Source organism: Muntiacus reevesi, chromosome 1, assembly GCF_963930625.1.
Source record: "Muntiacus reevesi chromosome 1, mMunRee1.1, whole genome shotgun sequence".
Taxonomy (NCBI): Eukaryota; Metazoa; Chordata; class Mammalia; order Artiodactyla; family Cervidae; genus Muntiacus; species Muntiacus reevesi.
In genome coordinates, this window is record NC_089249.1 from 268,986,380 (window position 1) to 269,007,978 (window position 21,599).

General features: G+C 36.5%; 1 protein-coding gene across 11 annotated transcripts in view; it reads right to left on the minus strand.

Annotated features, from left to right (window-relative positions):
* Positions 1-21,599, minus strand: part of LOC136144354 (serine/arginine repetitive matrix protein 3-like) — a 139,158-nt gene that overhangs the window by 24,629 nt on the left and 92,930 nt on the right. For all 11 annotated transcript variants that reach the window (XR_010659418.1, XR_010659489.1, XR_010659190.1 and 8 more), the window contains one exon: positions 10,375-10,451. The gene's annotated coding sequence lies outside the window, so the exon portion shown is untranslated. The remainder of the gene's footprint in view (positions 1-10,374; positions 10,452-21,599) is intronic.

Consider the following 21,599-nt stretch of genomic DNA (forward strand, 5'->3'; position numbering starts at 1 on the left):
CCCTGATAGTTTCAATATATTGTGGCAGGTCTAAAAACAATGTTCTTTCATATCTTATACACTAATTTCCCCTCTTTTGCCATTCCTCATCTCTTAGAAGGTTTTAGTATTTAGCTCACAAATAGTTGAAAAGTAGGTAAGTTATTTTGTTCTTTGTTGGTTTTCTTTCTCCATTAAGAAAACTAGAATTCCCTTGCAGCCAAACTAAAATGATTTATTTGCTGTTTGCATCTTATAAAAATTCCATAATTTCAGTGGTTTCACAATATTTTCTAGACCTTCAAATTCTGTTCTCTCTAAAGTACTATATACTACAGAGATTGTTGTTAACTTTACAAAGAAATACCCAGCTCAGGTAGGGTTTCTTTCTGACGTTATGGATACTGATTCCAAGAAGTGGTACTGACTCAGTACCACTGCTAAAGTGGCCTCAGGTATGATACTTTTAACACTGTTCGTTTGATTGCTCTCATATCTATCCTGACTCATTTTTTTCATCACCTGTCCTCAAATTTACAAAGTTCACTTTAGTGATAGCAGCCACATTACCACAATCATAAACATAAACTAGAATTTACATGCTCTGAGCCTTCCTAAACCTCATTTCAATTGTAAATTTAAACATTAAAAAAACCTAAATTTTATTGTAGCTATTTTAAAAATCTTCTTCCTAACTACCTACAAGTAGTCCCTCCCTTGAACCCTTGGGCTAAATACAGACTTTGCTCTACTACCTAACTTTTTTCCATATGCTCTTTTTTTTTTTTTAACTGTCTATCAATAATTACCAACAATCTCTGCAAATAGCCTCTTGCTAGAGCTAGCAAAATATCAGTTATCCTCTTGCATATATAATATCATTATTATATGTAAAACTTTCCACTTTCTCTGTTTTCATAGCTAGAAGGAATGATCATTTTAAGAGCAGTGATTTTCAGATTGTATTCAGGGGTGCCTCAGAGGTTCTTTTTAGAAGAAAATTAATGAAGGCGCAATATCACATAGAAGGTGCTCCAGAACTAATTCATCCAGAACACCATCACTTTTTGTTTACAACTCTTTTTGAAATAATTTTAAATATACAGGAAAATTACAAGCATAGTACAAAGAACTATTGTGTGTGCTTAACCCAGATTTTTAACATTTTGCCACAACTGCTTTATCATTTTTTCCTACCTTTTTTCTCTTCTCTTCTCCTCTTCTTTCTCTCTTTATACAGTATACATCTTTTAATTTTTGAACTGTTTGAAAGTTACAAAACCTTGTTCCATTACCTCTAAATACTTCTAGGTAGATTTCCCAGGAACAAAGATATTCACTTACATTATTACAGTATGATAATCAAAATCAGGAAATTTAATACTGACACATTGCTGTTACCTAATCTATACAATTTACTTAAATTCTGTCAACTATCTCCAAAATTCCTTTTACAGCAATTTTTTCTGGTCCAAAATCAGCCTTTCTTTTCCTTTTGTAATACTGACATTTATAAATCTCATTGGGCTTCCCCAGTGGCTCCGTGGTAAAGAATCTGCCTGCAATGTGGGAGCTGCAGGAGATGCGGGTCCCATCCCTGGGTCAGGAAGAACCCCCAGAGTAGGAAATGGCTACCTGCTCCAGTATTCCTGCCTGGGAAATCCCATGAACAGAGAAGTTAGGCGGGCTACAGTCCACCGTGGCAGAGTTGGATATGACTGAAGCAACTTAGCACACCCTTAATCTCATTATTTTGAAGCTGAATTCTCTCAGATTTGGCCAGTGGGAGTCCCTCTGATCTGACTACTGAGGCCTTTTGACATGTTCCTATCACTTTGTGGGCTTTAACATCACTTTTATTCTTATTTTGGGATTTGTTTCCAAACAATGCTTTTAAAAAAATTTGAAACCCATTTTTCTGCTACAATATTTTTTCCTCCAATTTTCCTCATTTCAAGTCAGGTTTGTATAAAAAGTATCTAGAATACAAAGAAGACAGAGAATAAATGATGGTAATCCTTTCACTTCTGTGGCTGTACTGGCCACCACGCCATCCCTCCCACCTGCCAGGCATGCTCCTGCATTAAGGGCCTGGCATCCCTTGTGTCCTTGACCTGGAAGCTTCCTCCCCAGGCAGCTCTGTAGCTGTTCCCACGTCTCCTTTAAGCCATAGCTCAAATATCTCTTTTTAGGGGAGGCCTCCGCTGACCACTTTTATTACAACAGAACAAAGGTTCTCGAACTTTTTAAAACACCCTTTGAAAACTCTTGATGGTAACCCCTTCATTCCCAAAGCTCCATTCCAAAGCAAGATATAAAATAACAAAAGGTTTAACCCATCAATGGTTATGTCAGAAACATGACCTTAACCCTTACTGGTTCATTTTACCACAGTAGGTTGACAAACTTTCTAAAGTGTTTACTGGTATATGCATAGTCCTTCTGGGTCATGGAAACAAAACAGATGCTACCCACTCTGCTGCTTCTGAGAGCAGAGCAGAAGATTCCTTATTGATTCACTTATTCAGTTCACTTCCTTATTACACACAGCATATCCACATCTGTATCATTTTGCTATAAATTAGTCTAATTTTTAAAACTGTTTGCTCCTAAATAAAAGTATCAATATACTAGAGTAATGTAGAACTATTTGTCTTATAGAACTGTTCTCTAAAAGAATATGTTTTAAACTATGTAACATTTAGCATTTTGATTATCCCAAGTAAGTCTTTAAAAACAAGCAAAAACCCTCAACAAAGAATAAGAGATAATAATCACCATCAAAGAGATATCCAAGACTTTACAAGTAATCAGGTGCTTTCACTCACTTTCAGCAGAGAAACTCACTTTTCCCTGAGCATGTTGCTTCAATATACAATTTAATGTGACTACATTTCACAGATCAGGGCTAAAGGTGTCCTTGCTAAAATATACAGCAAGGTCCATGACTTACAGTGCTTTTCCAAGGCAAACTCAGTAAGTCATTACTTTGCATCATCAGTTTCTTAGAAGATCTTAAGTGTGTCAAGCTACTTACCTAGTCTTTTTCTAAAACTACTAACATACTTCAGACTTTCCAAAGTATATTATTTCTAGCTCCTATACTGAGGGCATATAGGTGGCTTGCCTTTCCCCTTGACATCTATTTTTCATTAAGTTACATAAAAGACATCTTTTAGGTTTTCAAGATGCTTCTGTATAGAGGAATCAATACATTTTTCAACATGGTAAGTAAGTAAATGTTTACAGGCCACAAAATGATGAGAAGGCTCATTACATAATATAACAGGATAGAATAAATTCTCCTAACATGTAACTGATTTTTGAAGAGTAAGTCATGTACCGCAAGCTATACTTTAAACCTCCTGGCTACCTAGTCCATCTAGTAAAATCCTTGAGAGATTTACCAATGATACATCTAAAGACCTAACTCACTAACAAAGATAACTATTTTAAGCACTGCAAGAACTGATTTTAAGTGAAACGCATGATCTCAAAAATATATATATATATAAATTCAGTGGCCATTTACTTTCTCATTATAATGTTAGTTATCCTATAGTACTCAGTTATCTAAGAAAAAAGGCACAGCATAGTATTCAGTCTTCTAACATACAAAGAAGAACTATATTCACCACACGTGATGAAATACAGCTTCTTGTTCTTGAGGGCTAGACCTGAGCTGTCCAATATGGTAGCCAGTAGCCACACACGTCTGTTGAGCGCTCTGTAATATATCTAGTCCAAACTGAGACACACATCAGTGTAGGATACACATTAGATTTCAAAGACTTAGAATAAAAAATATATAAAATATCTCACTAATAATTTTATGTTGCTTATATATCAAAATATTTGACATATTGGGTTAAATAAAATATTAAATTCATCTTTTTTTTTAATGTGGCTACTAAAAAATTACATACATGGCTCACATTTTATTTTATTTGAATTTCTGACTGTCCTGAATCTCTGTTGCAGAGCACAGGCTTTGCTGGCTAGCCGCATGTGGGATTTTAGCTCCCCAAGCAGAAATCGAACCCATGTCCCCTGTACTGGAAGGCAGATTCTTAACCACGGGACCACCGGGGAAGTCTCACTTATATTTTATTTCCATTGGAGAGGACTTATTTAGACCAAAGTGGACGAAAGGCACAATCAGAGGCCAGCTCCACAGTGTATCATAAATATCCTGCAACTGTACTACTTTCTAAGGTTTTGAGGTTATTAGCAGATCATCAAATCCCACAAGCAACAGAAGACTAAGCCTATGTGAGCTCAGTTTGCAATGAATACAATAATAAATCTACACATGTTAATGATATCATAGTGGTTAATCATGGGGTCGCAAAGAGTCAGACACGACTGAGCGACTGAACTGAACTGAGTTAGGTAACTTGGTAACCACCTGCTGTAACTGTCTTTAAAATGACTACCAATAGTATTATTTTGACATAGCTAAAGTTCATAGATTTTATTTTTTATTTCTTCACTTCTCTAAGTCCTATACTGAATATTCTTATAAACAGTTAACTGTCTACTGAATACTTTGATATAGATACAATGGGCATTTCAAATTCATTATGTCAAAACTGAAATCATTATCTTGCTGTTAGGAGTCCATTCTCTATGGTATTTCTGCGTGTCTCAGAGTAGAAACGGTTTATCCCTCCAGGTTAGAGGGCATACTGTTCCCCGACAAGGATAATAAAGATAATGTCATCCTCTGAGACAAGGTTGGTCAGTTTTGCTAGTAGGCTCTTACAAGCCTGGGAGGACACAGATCCACCTGTATCTGAGGGCACGGCATCACCCTGAGCCTCATTCTGTACTGCAGGACTTGGGGAACCAATGTGAACATGCAGCTCATACGACTTTGCTATGAGCAGTAACTGTCTAAAGCTATCTGATTGGGTTCATTGTTTCCTTCTTACAGGAACCTCACCTAGGCTGGTAAGCCAGCCTAGTAGCTGCTGATGCTGAAAAACTGCCTAATGCTTCTCCTTCGTGTCCTCAGTCTTCATACAAGTGCCGCTATCGACGCCGCTGCCCAAGTCAGAAACCCGACCATCAGTCTTGACTCTTGCCCCTCATTCACCACATCCAGAGCGTCACCATGTCCTAATTATTCTACCATCTCAATTTCTATTTCCCCTGCCTTCACCCTGGTTCACATCATTACCCGCTCTCACCTACATGCCTAATTTGTGTCAGCATCTCTAGTGTTGCCCTAATTCACCCATTCTTCACGTTGCTGCTGTAATGATCTGTTTGTCATTTTATTGCCCTCAGTATAAAGCCCAAACTTGTCAAAATTACAAAGTATTTTAAGGTCAGAACTTATGTCAAATGTTTCTTGGAATTCTATTTGTGATTATATCACTGGGAGGAGGGGGGAAGGAAAGCAGAAAGAAAGATTAGCCCACTTCTAACATTAAAAACTGTGGAGCAAAATATTAGTTGGATGGAGTAGGCCTTAGTTAATCCATCAAAACTTCCCTCTTCCTCATTCATGAGTATAACTGAACTCTAAGACTTTTCTCTGTTAGAACTGGTAATGAAAAGGAGGTCCAACACAGTCAAGAAGGACCATTTTTATTTCATTTTTCACCAGCCACATTTATTCTGATGAAGAGAATGCTCAGACTACAAGCAAACATGCCCTTCCTGTTACTAGACTTAGAAGAGGTGATTGGTGTCAAATCTATCTTTTCTTTTGGTTCATGGCATTCAAAAAAGAGGCCTCCTTTCTTTTTTTCCTTTAAACGACATTTTAAGCATGTTTAATTCAGATGTATCATACTGACTGAACTGGGGGAATTTCAGATAAGATTATCCTGCTTTTCATTTGGTCTAGTTCCTACTTTTCATGACTTAGCTCAGATTTTCTTTCAGGAAACCCTCTCTGACTCCCAAAGTAGGGTTACTGTCTTCCCTATGTACTTACTCATGTTTTAGCATCTAATTTGTTGTTGTTGCTATTTAGTCAATAAGTCGTGTCTGACTCTTTGAGACCGCATGGACTGTAGCCTGCCAGGCTCCTCCATCCATGGGATTTCCCAGGCAAGAATAGTGGAGTGGGGTGCCATTTCTTTCTCCAGCATATCTTCCTGACCCAGGGATCAAACCCCACATCTGGTTGGCAGACAGAATCTTTAACACCAAGCCATAATACACAGTATTAATTTCTAATAATCTCCTTGAAGACAGTGTGTTTAACTCATTATCTATACCCTCTATGCTATAGCATCATGCCTGACATATAGTGGGTACCCAATAAATAATTATTTACTTTAAATATATAATCAGATCACACTTTCAAAAATCAGAAAGGGAATTGTAATTTTGAAGGGAAAGAAACAGAAGGAAAGGGATTTTGGTTGTAGAGCTTTTCTTATCTTCTAACACATACTCAAACACACATATACACATACTGACATGCCAAATCACTGAAGTTTTCCTAATTTCCCACTCTGAGGTTTGAAGTTTCAGAGCTATAAGAAGCTTTCATGAGAAAAAGAGAAAATGTATTTTTTTTCAAGGATTTATTCATGTAAGGCAGATTTTGATGTAATCTATATGTAACTCAAGTCTGCTTCCAGGCCAGGAGCACAAAGATGGTGAAGCTAAGATGACAGTTTAACTGGACAATTACTTCATCCAACACTTTAGGATGAAAGATCCTCACATCTGCTTACTAGCCTTTCCAAGAGGTATTTTTGGCCCCTGGTTTGAATTTTGAGAAGAGAAATTTAAAATGCTGCTAAGCTTTCTTCCAAAACTTTACCCAGAGCAGCCAATGTGGCCCCTCAAAAAACAAAAAAGAGGGATCTTTAAGGCAATTGGTGTAGCACAGTAGGTTTTAAGAATGCCTATGATCCCAACAGTGTGAATAGTTTAGGGAGACACTGGTGTCATGGTAACTAGTTGGTCACCCTAATTTAAATTTTCAGAGTTTTCTTTGGCCAATAGCTGAATTATCAGTTATAAAGTGATTTTCAGTAAGATCACTATAGCACAACCTTATATTTTAATGACCTGGTTCTTTTAGATTATTGAAAGCAAAGTTCTTAAACTCACAGAACATTTTCCTTCATATGTAGAATAAGTATATCAAGCCCACATGCCACAACTAGTGAGCCGACAGGCCACAGCTAGAGAGTCTGTGCACCACAGTGAAAGATCCCACATGCAGTGACCAACACTCACGCAGCCAAATGAATAAGTGAATATTTTTAAAAAGAAAAAAAAAATAATATCATCACACTCACAGATAAATCTGGGTTCTAGTAACGACCCTGCAACTTGCTATATGAACTTGGAGTAATAATTTTAAAACTTCTGAGCCTCAGCTTTCTTTTTGTGGCAAGGATTAACTAACAACAATTAATTAATTAACAACAAGGATTAATTAAATAACAATACAACATATCCATAACATTACCCACTACTCTGTTCATGCTCAATAACTGGAAGTCATAATTTTCACAAGATTCTTTATAGCATGAGTTAGCAGGCCAAACCTGTCCACCACTGCTTTATAAATAAAGTTTTATTGGGACACAGCCACAATCATTAGTTTATGTTGTGTCTATGACTGAGTCTGCACTACAACGACAAAGTCGTGCAGAGTAACGACAGAGTTAGAACAGAGACCATGTGGCCCACAAAACCCAAAATATTTACTATCTGGCCTTTTACAGAAACAGTCTGCTGACTCCTACTTATAACAAATTTCACTAAAACTTCTAAAATAATATTATCCCCTTTTAGACCATTAAAAAGCCAAATAAGCTGTCCTGGGTTTAATGTACTCAAAACTTTGTAATTAAGTGAGTGCATGCAATCTCACAAAGATAACAGCTCAATGGCTCTTTCATCTACTCTCAACAGTGAATGGATGTGGCTGGGAAAAGTCTGATAGGAATGGCTATACACAATAATAAGCAAAATCTAACTTTTTGTAACAAACTGATAAGCTTAAGTATACTACTTGCACGTCTATATTCTAGGCTTAATGAGAAAGACAGGAAGGCAGAATATTAGTCAGGGTTCTCCATTCACCACCACTGACTTCATTTCCACTGGTCTCTGGAAGTACTAATCAATAAAATCTTTCTAGGAAAATAGTACCTTACGTCACTGTAGTATTCTTCCAAACAGAAGGTAAAACAGAGCTTGAGTAGTGTTGTCACATTCCTACCAAAGTGTTTTTATTAATAAATGTAACTGGATAAGCGCCTAAGAATTCTCCTGATACCTTGCATCTCTACTGTCACTTGAAAACAGTACTCCTCAAGGGAAGTGAGTCCACATTGCTTCGCTGCTCTCAACCCACTAAGAGTAATGACCTGCAATCACAGTTAGAATAAAATCCAAGGGCTTCACTGTGGCCCTGATCAGGCTGTACTGTGCCTCTGTCTAACTCTTAACCTCATTTCCTACCACTCTCCTCCTCTACCCACTGTGCTTCTTACTAACTCCTGAAGACATCAAACATAAGCCTCTGCCCTTGAGTCATCTCACTTCCAGCCACACATTTCCGATATGTAGCTGGTCTGGGAAACTCAGCTACATTTCCAATATGGGAAACTCATATGGTTTGCTTCCTCACTTCAGATTTCTGTTCAAGTATCACCTCCACAGAGAAAACTTCCTTGACTGCCTTTTCTAAAGTAGGATACTCTATTATTCTCTACCCATTTAATCTGCTTTTTTTTTCACAGCAAACCAAATATATACTTATTCATCTGTTGTAATATATGTGTGTGATGAGGACCAAGATTTCATCTCATTAACTAATTTATCTCCAGAGCCTAGAACACGGCCTGGTATAAAGCAACAGTGAATTATCACTGACAGGGAATCTACTGAATTAACTATGTGAAGGATTTGACTATCCAAGGAAAGCTCTCAGCAAATGCAACTGACAGTGGGATGAGAAGACCAGTAATAGTAATGGTGGCCATGTGAATCTAGAGTACTCACAGATGGAAAGGTACAAGGCTGAAGGAACTAGATTAGCATCGGAACTAGAGTAAGATTTTTAATAGCTAGAGGGCAGTAGGCAGGATGGAAGGGAAAAGAATAAGACCAGGCCTCAGATGGCCAAAGCCTGAGCAAAATGGAGAAAAATCTCTCTATATAATCCCATTCATTGCCTGTCATTTTCCTTCCTCTCATGTTTCCTCTAGCTATATTGCATGCTAAGTCGCTTGAGTCGTGTGCGACTCTTTGTGACCCCAGGGACTGCAGCCCGCCAGGCTCCTCTGTCCATGGGATTCTCCAGCAAGAATACTGGAGTGGGCGGCCATGCCCTTCTCCAGGAGTCTCCCTGACCCAGGGACTGAACCCATATCTCTTAATCTCCTGCATTGGCAGGTGGGCTCTCTACCACTAGTGCCACCTGGGAAGCCCTTATGTACCCACTTTTGCCGCCTTTCTTCCCCCTCCTCTTTTGCTTCCTCAGTCATAAATTGTTTTTCTCTTGTATGTTGCCTTCACAGAGTTTTTCCCGTGAATCAGTAGCCTCAGTAAAAGACAAGATCTCTAATGAGAAACTCTTAAGAGTACATTTGACATTCCTCAGATGCTAAGAACACCGACATCAGCATCAGCATCCATGTCAGGTACTCAGCACCCATGCAACAGACTGAAAAAAGAGACGTGAAGCCATTCCCTTTCGCCTCCTACATCAAGAATTCCGAATGCTTTGGGAATCCATCTATTTAATTTTCTTCTCTTCCTTCTTCAGAATATATCTTTAAAATATAATCATCATTTGTAGTTTTACTGAGGTATAACTGACATATATATAATTGCACATATTTAATGTATATATTTTGATGAGCTTGGACATATGCACACACATCACCACCATTAAGGTACTACAAACAGATCTAGAATCTCAAAAACTTTCCTTGTATTCTTTTGTGGTTTTGTGCTGTTGTAAGAGCACATAAAGAAAGTGAAAGTGAAAAACATGAGATTTATCTTCAACATTTTAAAGTGCACACTATCATATTTTTAACTATCGGCACTGTGTTGTACAACAGACTCAACATATTTGACTTCTATCCTCAAATTGCTTTTAAAAACTTATGACACATCCACTAAAGTATGTTTGCTAAAATCCTAGGCCTAGCATTACTTTGTTTTATTAAGTTGACCCTGGTGCTGATTCAAGTTAAAATAAATGAAAACTGACAAGCAGTCTCATCAGACTTATAAAGGATTGTGTATATGTGCCTCTTTTCAGCCCTCATCACTGGGGTTGTGTTCAACTTGACTCTTTGAAGGATAATTTCTAACACATTAGCAGCAGCCAAGATAATAATATATATAAATTTCAGTCAAATATCTCTCAAAATATAATATCCCAGAACATCAACTTACTCATTTTAAATTCTTCCATAGGAGTTCACAGGAAGAACATGATCTCTGTAATCCAAAAGGAGTCTTGAGAAAGTAAACTGTAAAAAAAAAAAAAATTAGGAGAAATTCATAATGAAGTTCATGTTTTGCCCATTAATTTTAGATGCCAAAGAAAAATCAAAGCAAGGAGAAATTTTTTTAATATCAAGCATATTTACAAGTGACAAAGCATTAAGATTTATAAACTAACATGATAACCTACTTAGAGCTAATCAATATATTCAACAACAAACAAGATACCCTATCTTAAATTATTTATTCCATTATTTTGGTAACTATGCTTAAATTAATCCCAATTACAACTCTATATTTAAGACTTGAGACAGAAAAAAGTTAATTATACAAATTAAAAATCAAAAGCCTAGAGTATTAACCTCCTCTACATATATCCCTGTTTCATCTCTTCAACTCTCCAAACCCACACTCCCTGTCTCTGTTATTGTACATACAAGCCTGTACTGTCAAGTCCAATAGGGTTAGTGTGAAGTTAGTGTAAAGTATGTATAGCTAGCAGGGTGACTTTATTATTTGTTGTGCTTAGTTCCAGGACAGAAGAATGACAATTTCAATGCAAAAGGGTGATCATTGTGCATGTATATCTCTCTTCCCACTCCTCAATGAAGCTGACATTCAAGAGTGCAAAATACAACTATTTATATTTATCCATATTAATATCACAATATATTTACCTTGGAAGGGATATGTCCAAATTTAGGTTAGCAGCCTACTCTGGCTTAAAACAAAACATATCTCCCTAAGGCATTCCCCTTCTGAAATAATTCATTATCATAAAAGTTAAGTATTTACAGGACAAAAATCTGAAACAATAGTAAGAGCAACAAAACATTCTGCTTTTCCTTCCCACTAATTTGGTGTTAATGAAATGTGACACTGCTATCAGCATAGTATAATAAACATGAAAAGGTGTCCAATGTACAAAGATAATATGAAAACTCCATCCCTGGTGGAGGTAGAACGGTAAAGAACCCACCAACCAGTTCGGGAGAAGCAGGTTTGATCCTTGGGTCAGGAAGATCCCCTGGAGAAGGGCATGGCTACCCACCCCAGTATTCTTGCCTGGAAATTCCAAGGACAGAGGAGCCTGGCGGGCTACAGTCCACGGGGTCACAGAGAGTCGGACACAACAGAGCAACTACCACTAACGACAAAAGCAAAACAGATAGTTCTCTTTTCTTTTCATGTGCCCTTTGTGTTAACTGAAAAGCATATGACCTTGTTATCTACATACTATAATAAAGATAAAATTGGTTGCCAGTGTGCCTAGAAGGAGGCTTCAAAAATAACAAAGTAAAATTATTTTTCCCAGTGCCCCATAAATGATACATCATACAGGACTCAGTTCTTACTTCTCTGTGTTAGAAGCTGTACTAAATGCAGTTATACAAGAGAAAAATATCTAAATAACTCTCAGAAGTGGCATACATAGATATTAGATCTTTGTTGAAATCTCAAAACTTACATTATCCAAAGGTTTAAATCACCTTTAAAACAGTATTAAAATTCTAAACTCATGTTGTGTTTATCTTTTTTTAAGTAGATATATATTCCTAGCAACATGTTTGTATCTGATGTTACTCACATAAATAAAAGTATATAGTCATTTTAGAGATTAATAGAAAAACAGACATCTGCACAGAACATTTCCCTCATTAGATATTATCATGTTAGCATATTTTTCCTATTTTTGATTTTACTACAAAATAAAATGACCTGATTTTTACCCTCAAGTTTCTCTATTATGTATACTGCCAATAATGCAAATATTTTAATTGCACATTAGAAGAATCTCATTTTCCTCTAAAAATCACTATAGCATTTAGCCCTGAAGAGACCTCATAACACATACAAAAAAATCAAGATATGACTATGGCACACTGGCATACTAGTTACCACTTAACAAATATTACTTTAACCATTACTTTTAAACTAAAAGCCATCTTTTTTTAAAATCTCAGGCAAGATCCCATTGGTCATTAGAATGTTATTTTGCCTCTTCCTAAATAAGTGCCAAATTGAATCAATTGCACAAGAATCAATTAGCAAAAAACTATACACAAATCAACTGTCTTAACTACCAGCCAAACTGTATATTCAAAAAAGTAACTCTCTTCTGTCAGAAAGTCACATTTGGGGTTCATGGGGGTATAAACTGATACCTTTCTAGAAAGCAATTTGGGATAACATTTATAAAATAATACTGTTTATTCTCTTTGACCAGTAACTCTATTCCTAAGAATCAGCCTAAAGAAATAATCAGAAATAAAGTTTTTATATATATAAAGATGTGTATTCCAGCATGACTTACTAGAAGGAAAAAAATGCAAACCTCAAAACAAAGCTTAGATTTAAAATAAATACCATGCAGCCATTTAAATCACAATTATGAATAGAATGTAATGACTTAAAATTCTCAGCACACATACATAAACCATACCAAAATATTTACAGCAATTACCTGTGGTTGGCATCATTATAGGTTATTTTTATATACCTCTTTTGTATTTTCAGGAGCTAATACTGCTATTCAAGAATATTTTAATGTCCTATACTGAACTATTAGAAACTAAGGGGTTTTGTTAGAAGCCATTTCACTGACAGTCAGAGAACATTCACAGAGAAGAAAAGATGGCTGGTCAAAAGTAGATGACTGTCACCAGCTAGCCTTTCCTCAAGCACCAGGAACATGGCTACAGTTCTCCTGCTAATAGCCGTCAGTAATCACGTTAGTAGAGCACTCATGTTAACAATTTGTATTTCCATCTGAGAGTGAATTGATTTAACAGGTAGCTGTATTTCCCAGAAAAGACAGTTAGTACAACAAACTTGCATGGAAAGGGGACAGGAACAAATGCTTACTGAAAATGTTAACTGACATGATGCTAAATACTTTTCTGTTGTTGGTGGTGGTGTTCAGTCGCTAATTCACGTCTGACTCTTTGAGACCTCACAGACTATAGCTCGCCAGGCTCCTCTGTCCTCCACTACCTCCCGGAGTTCGCTCAAACTCATGGCCACTGAGGTGGTGATGCTATCTAACCATCTCATCCTCTGCCGCCCTCTTTCCTTCTGCCGTCAATCCTTCTCAGCAACAGGTTCTTTTCCGTGAGTTAGCTCTTCGAATCAGATAGCCAAAGTAACGGAGCTTCAACAACAGCTCTTCCAATGAATATTCAGGATTGATTTCCTTCAGGATTGACTGGTTTGATCTCCTTGCTGTCCAAGGGCCTCTCAAGAGTCTTCTCCAGCACCACAGTTTGAAAGTATCAATTCTTTGGCACTCAGGCTTCCCTGGTGGCTCAGACAGTAAAGAATCCGCCTGCAATGCCGGAGACCTGGGTTCTATCCCCCTGGGTTGGGAAGATCCCCTGGAGAAGGGAATGTCTACCCACTCCAGAATTCTGGCCTGGACAATTCCATGGACAGAGAGGCCTGGTGGGCTACAGTCCATGGGGTTACAAAGAGTCAGACACCACTGAGTGACTTTCACTTTCAGCCTTCTTTATAATTCAACTCTCACATCTGCACAAAACCATTGGAAAACCAAAGTTTTACATATTTCAACACTTAACAGATTTCATTTAATCCTTACAATACTGTAATGTAGGTATTGTTTTTCAGAGGAAGGAACTGAGGCTCAGAGAGGTTCGGTAATTTATCTAAGTACACAAAGCTAGTAAATAGTGATACTAGAATTTGAATAAGCTTTTCCATATGCAGAACCTTCTAAAGATATCAGTGAAGGAAACAGTTAAACTGTAATGAAGGGATTATTCATCCTGCATAAGATTATGGCCTTGAAAATATTTCAATTGTAAAACACTAAGTAAATAATTTTGAAACAGCCAATAGCTAATTCACTGAACATTAATAATAAACAGACTCCACATAGCCAAGATAAAAGCAAATAAATGCTTCAAGTAACATTCAATAAGATAATGCCTAACATTAACTGTGTCTGGAAATTAGAAGTGTTCAATAAATACAGTATTGAACCAAACTAATTGAGATTGGCTGATAAAAATAAAAATAGAAACAAATATCTATCACTTTCCAAAAGCTATATGAACACACTCAAGTTACAAAAAATTAAATTTGTTAAATTATAATATAATAGGGACTTCCCTGGTGGTCCAGAGGTTAAGAATCCACCTTACAAGGCAGGGGACACGGGTTCTATTCCTGCTCAGGGAACTAAGATCCCACAGGCCTCAGGCCAGCTGAGCCCACATGCTGCAATTACCAAGCCCACACACTCTGGAGCCTGCATGCCACAAACAAGACCTGACACGGCCACAGGTAAATAAACATTACAATATATAATTAATCTATGCCAGACAATTGTTTATCATTAGGTAGAAAACGGAGAAGGGATTACATATATAAAGAGGAAGCATAAATCCCACACACAGTGATGCATTTAGCTCCTAATAAAATCAATACAACTTGATTAAGGATCTAGAAAGAAGATAAAATAATTGAGAAAGTTTCTATTTGAACTCTTAAAATCTAACCACTAAAAATTTTAACTTCAACGCTACTTTCCTTTAAATGAAGCATTCTAGGGACTTCTAGAATGCTCCTCTTTGGATAAAGCTATTAGAAATCAAAGCTTTTAATAGTTTAAATAATCTGTTAAAATTCTGCTAACAAAGTCAGAGTTAAATGGCTATGGTTTTGATTCACAAACACATGATATGAATAATTTTTGCCTATTTTTAACAATATATAAAACCTCTACCACTATACCATTAAGATAATTAAACTAAGTTAAGGCCCATGTGTTCTATAAACTTCCTAAGGTCAAAATTGTTGCTGGCAAAAACACTAAGGATCAATTTTTCATAAGCTAAAATAGACAAAGGAATTTAAATTGCTACAGATAACCAAGGAGCAACTTTGGACTAAAATAACATACTAAATACATAAGTATACTTAAGCATATGTATATTTATATATTTATTTATACATTTATATATTTATGTGTTTACATATATATCTATAAATATGTATAAGTAAACATTTATATCTATTTATATTTTTATATATTTATTTCATTATGTTATAGTACACTGTTAAAGACAAAAAATATACCCCTTTTAAGATAGAAAGGAATTAAGACTGGGTGTGTTAATATTCCTGGAAACTAGACTTTTCTTGGGCTTTCCAGGTGGTGCTAGTGATAAAGAACCCGCCTGCCAATGCAGGAGACATAAGAGATGCAGATTCAATCCCTGGGTTGGGAAGATCCCCTGGAGGAGGGCATGGCGACCCACTCCAGTATTCTTGCCTGGAGAATCCCATGAAGAGAGGAGCTGGTGAGCTATGGTCCATAGGGTCACAAACAGTCGGACATGACTGAAGCGACTTAACACACACAGCACAGACCTAGCTCAGCCACTATTCAAATTTAAACCCTGGCACAGCGTGGATAACCTATCATGGATAATCAAGAAATTAAGTAGCACTGCCACCCAAGATCGTTAGCAACAGTTTAAGCTTAAATGAAACTAACTTTTAAAAATGATACTAGCATGCTTTATGCCTTCTTTGTAAATAATTGTAAATTATATAATCTAAATGAATAAACAGAAATAAAAGGTGGGTCCAAATTAGGATATTAATATTACCTGTGATTATTAACCAAAATAGAACTATAAATAAGATTAAAAGGATTAATAAAATCTGTTGAGTTAAAGCCATAAAATTAACCTCCACTAATGATCTAGTAATTATATTTTTCAGGCAATTTTTAAAAATAATTTTCTTTATTTATGGCTGTGCTGGGTCTTCGTTGCTGCATGGGCTTTTCTCTCGTTGTGGCAAGCGGGTCTACTCCCTAGTTCCAGTGCTTCGGCTTCTCACTGCGGTGGCTTCTCTTGTTGCAGAGCATGGGCTCTGGGGTGCACAGACTTCAGAAGTGTGGCTCCCAGCCTCTGGAGCACGGGCTCAGGAGTTGCGGTGCGTGGGCTTAATTGCTCCACAGCATGTGGGATCTTCCCAGATCAAGGATCAAACCCGCGTCCCCTGCATTGACAGGCCAACTCTTTGGCCTGTCACTAAACCACCAACGAAGCCCCTCTGTCAAACAATTTTTATGTAAAATTGTCCGTCAGACTGAATACTTGTAGAAGAGTTGTAAATACAGATAAAACTTTAAACAGTTCAGAGAATAAAAGCGGTTACAATAAGAATCATACAGTAATTTCTGAAAATGTGCTAATAATTTGTCACAGGGAGTCAGATGCTATGGTTTTATCTTACTCATTGTTATATTCCCAGAACCAAGTATAGGGCCTGCAAAATTACAAGTTGTTAGTTTTATCAAACTGAGGTTACATCCTTTAGCAAGTTGTGCCAGATTATTTTTTAAGAAGTTAAGATTTCCCATCCTGAATATTTTAGTGCATGTATGAGTATGTGAATTTTTCTGGGAAGAGGAGTAATATATTTCATCAGAGATTCAAATGACACCAAAAAGTTAAAAGCTACAGATCTAAACAAAATATGGACATGCTGAATGTAGGTTGTCACTCTGAAACAGAGAGTTTGTCACTGTCAAACACAGAGAGGTAAGGTAGCTTATAGAAATAGTTCAGAAGAGAACGGTCAGCTCTGGAAGAAAAAGAATGGAGTTTTTTGGTAGCATTTTTTCATTTGTTTATTGCCCTTCTTCTTTTGCCTGTGTTGATCAGTATATTAGAAAATTACTACAGTTCTTCATTTAATTCAGTTGGACAAATGTAACCACTGATATAGTTACAGTATAGCATACTTTAGAAAGGTACACTACTGTTATGAAGTTAAATGTACCTACAATAAGATGAACAAGTTGAGATTACACATAATATCTTACTAGATAATTATCTTTAGAATCTCAAGTTTAACTTATTAATATACTTATTAATTTCTGTAACCCTTGCTTGCTATAACTGAGTAACACAGTGACTAAACCTCACATGATAAAGTAAGCTGGATCTCCTATTAACTCTCTCTTTACATGTAACTTAAAGCTATCTTGTAAAATTATAAGCGTATCTATTCTGCAGGTGAACACCACACAGCCTGCCCCACCAAGCTTATTCTGTGTGCCGATCCTCATGCCAACTGTAACTAAAACGCTATAATTCCACATCATTACATTAAGCAAGAGCCAAGTTGCAGATTTTACACTGTCTGATTACTTAGCTCACATTAGCTCACTACCAGTGGTTTAGTCACTGTATCAACTATTGGTATTAAATCTCTGGATGCAATGAAAGTTAACAATGCTATTTTTATGTCATGCAAAAAAAATTCATTCAGTCTGTTTTCCCTTTTTGATTACAGTTCATTTAAGGGAAAAATGTTGCTGTATGGCTTGACAATGTTTTATGTGTCTTCGGCTGATAGAACACACAAAACGTTTGAATAGGCCCATTTATTTGAGCAGACGTATTAAATAATACTTTAAATGTGAACATGCATGTCATAAATTTTGTAGTCTCTTTAAAGTAGGATAAATCTGGTATTTAAAATAGTCTTTGTTCAAAGCCATTTTTTTTCTAACAGTCATAAAGGGACTCTGATTTGTGCTGCATGAACAATGCCAGCATCATCATTTTAATGTTATCCATATGGGCTTCTAATAATAGATAAGAGTCTACATTTGTATTATATGTCTTAGAGACATTTAAAATCTAGATAAGGAAAGGCTGATTTCATTGGCCCCATAGTTAAGGGAAAGCAGACCCTAATTAAAAGAATTCTGTTCTGAATTAACTAGTTTGACATGTGCTAATTGACAGTTCCTGTGAAATGGTTCTAATTAAAGTCAATATGTCTTTTTCAATTAAAAGGAAATTAAGAATATACTAATATACATTAACAACTTAATCTGCCTTCAATATCCCATACATCAGCTGCTTTTTTCCCCCCTAACATTATTGAAGAGCCATCTGACATGAATCATCTACTGTTTGCTTATGGTATCTCATTATTACTTCACAGGAGTGCAGGAGTAGTGTACGTTCCCTTGAGGAAGAGGGTAACCTGCAGATGCTTTAATTTTAAGATCTCCCAACTCTTAGTTCATTAAAAGTAAACCCACCTTTTTGAATTTAAAAAATGGACACTCTTAACTAAGAATCTTTGCTAACTGAAAACAAAGACAAGTGTTCTCAATTAGTTGGTCTTTTACTATAGGCCTTAGAGGTAATTGCATTCTGCTGGAAAGAAGGCTGGACTGTTTTCATCATTTGGCTTGATTCAATGCAAAGCTTGATCTGAGCAACATACAACAGAAAACATCTTTCAAATTAGGTTCTGTTTCCCAAGTGAAACTTCAGGGAAATCTCAGGTGGGAATACTTCTCATCGTATATGTAACAGAAAAATAGAAAGCAAGATCACTCAAATGCCAGCACTAACAGAAGGCCCATCATATTCACTGAAAATGTAGCATTAGAGAAGCTGTTTATAGAAACATAATTAAATATTCAAATGTGCATTACCAAAGCTATAGTATTGGCAATGTTAATACTAGAGAAAGTAATATTAAACTCAAGCATCAATACAAATGAACACAGCATTAACATCACATAGAGAACTATAGAAAAGATTAAAACTATTTGTTTCTTAGTAGATAATTTTAATTTAGATAGTTTAATTATAATAAAAACATTTTTAAGGAAATTTTTATACTATCAAGATACTATGTTCAGTCCTTTCACATGATATAGCTAATATTCTGATCGGCGTTTTTTCATAACCCTCTTTTTCCAGCATTTAAAATTCAACCATAGCAAATTGTTTCACCTAAGTTTACCAAAATTAGCTATACATGTTTAATACAGATCAAAAAAAGGTAAACAAGTCATTTCCACTTTTATTCACTTACATTATTAAAGATTAAGTTTGCTAATACCTGTAAGCATTGAGTATGTATAAAAGAGCAGAAGAGACAGTCAGCCTGCCAGCGAACGCAAGATCTCTTATTGAAAGTATTTTTTCCTGATATCTATTATTCTCTTCTGAGTAATTACCAAAAACTTTGATGAGCATTACCATTTGTGGGATTCAGCAGCTGAAGTCTAGTGAATTTTCAGAATAAGTAAATGCATATTAATACATGTTCAAAAAAGTACCTCCTTACATTATAACCAGATTCAAAAGTCCAAAAGCAATGCTACTTATCACCAAATATCAAACCCCTAGTTTGATTTTCAACCCTAGGATCCTGCTCCTCAAGCTGGTATAGACTGAGCTTGAGCTCACGTACTCAGCTTTCTGAAATGGGAGGGAAGCCAATGCAGCAACTTTTCTGCCCAGTTAAATGAGCCTTGTCTGTAACAGGCCTCCACATAAGGCCTGCACACAGCCACGAAGCAGTTGTTCGTGACCCACCCACAGATTTGAGAAAGGGGAGCAAGTAGAAAGACGGACAATATGGCACCCATGTCAGCAGCAAGAGATAAGGCTGCGCCACAGAATCCACATCTCAGTTCACATGTTACAGTGACAATGCTCCACAGCTAAATTCACAATGGAAATCAATGTCATCTGTCAAGCCTTCCAACAAAGACTTTCATTCACAATACTGATGCTAGACTAGAATAAAAATTTCTTTAAAGGGAGGAGCTATATGGAACTGATACTAGGAAAACTCTGTAGCGTTTATCTGACAGTTTATATACTCTTTGAGCAAGTGATATTTATTGATGATTCTCATGGCTTATTTTCTCTGTAAGAACTTGTTTTCATCTTTTCCCTTGCTCCTGTCATTTAATTACCGATGGGTAACAATAAAACATATTGCTCAAACTCGAACACTTGTAAGAATGACCATGGAAGGGAATGATATTATGGAAGATCACAGAGTATAAAGCTCTAGAGTCAGCCCCCTCACCAAAACAACTATTAAGCTGCAAGAACTGCTAGAATTTAGAACCCTAGGATCTAATTGAACACACGGAGCATCCAGGGAAGTGCTTGACAAACAAAGAAGCCAGCAAATTTTCATGAATTGCAATATCATGCATAAGCAGCAATAATCCTCCACTCCTGATTCAACCTTTGGGCATCAAGGTGGACAGTAAGATCTTCTCCTTCAAAAAACCAGAGTTCTGTGTTTTGATCTACCTGGCAGGTCACTAAGTGGCCAGCACAGAGGCTGGCTATTAATTCAAGCTTAATGGTTTGAACTGCTTCCCTGGCACCACTGCAGGAAGTTAAAGAGACAGAATTCCTTTTACATTTACATTTTTTTACTCTTAATAAGAGTAACCAGGCATTTAAGGAAATCTCTGTCAGTTCACTAGCTGACCACAGAGATAACAGAACATAGACTTCAGTGACCACACAAGACAAGGAATATAGGCTTTTCAAAAAAAAGAAATGTAGAAAAGTCACTAAACAAATGAATAACTGCAGACTTAATCATATAAGAATAGTCTTTGGTGTAGTGGGAGAACCAGATTTTCAGAATTACAATATTCAAAATGTCCAGATCTCAACCAGATAATTACAAAGCACATGAAGTAGTAGGAATGCAACACTCATTCACAGGACATAAAATGTAAGAAAGAAATTGATGGAAATCATCCTAAGGAAGCCCAGGCATTAACTTACAAGACTAAGACTAGAAAGTTACTGCTTTAAATATGCCAAAAGAGCTAAAGAAAATCATGGACAAAGAATTAAAATAAACTATTTTCAAAAATCAAAGTAGAAATTTGGTATTTGAAAAGTATAACAGGTGAAATTTAAATATTCACAAGACACATTCAGCAACAGATTCAAGAAGAAGTCTTCAAATTTGAAGATAGGGCAGTTGCTAACTTCCCAGTCTGAGCATTAGAAAGAAAACAAGGAAAAATGAACAAGGCTTCAGAGACTTATGAGACACCATCAAGCATATCAGCATATATATTATGAGAGTCCCAGAAGGAGAACAGAAAGGAAAAAAGGCAGAAAAAAAAATTGAAATACTATCCAAAATCTTCCTAAACTTTATGAAATACATAGACACATCCAAGAACCTCAGCTGAAAAAGAGAACGGCAACCCAACTCAGTGTTCTTGCCGGGAGAATCCCATGGACAGAGGAGACTGGCAGGCTACAGCTCATGGGGCTGCAAAGAGTCGGACATGACCGAAGCGACTGAGCACAAGAACCTCAACAAACTCCAAG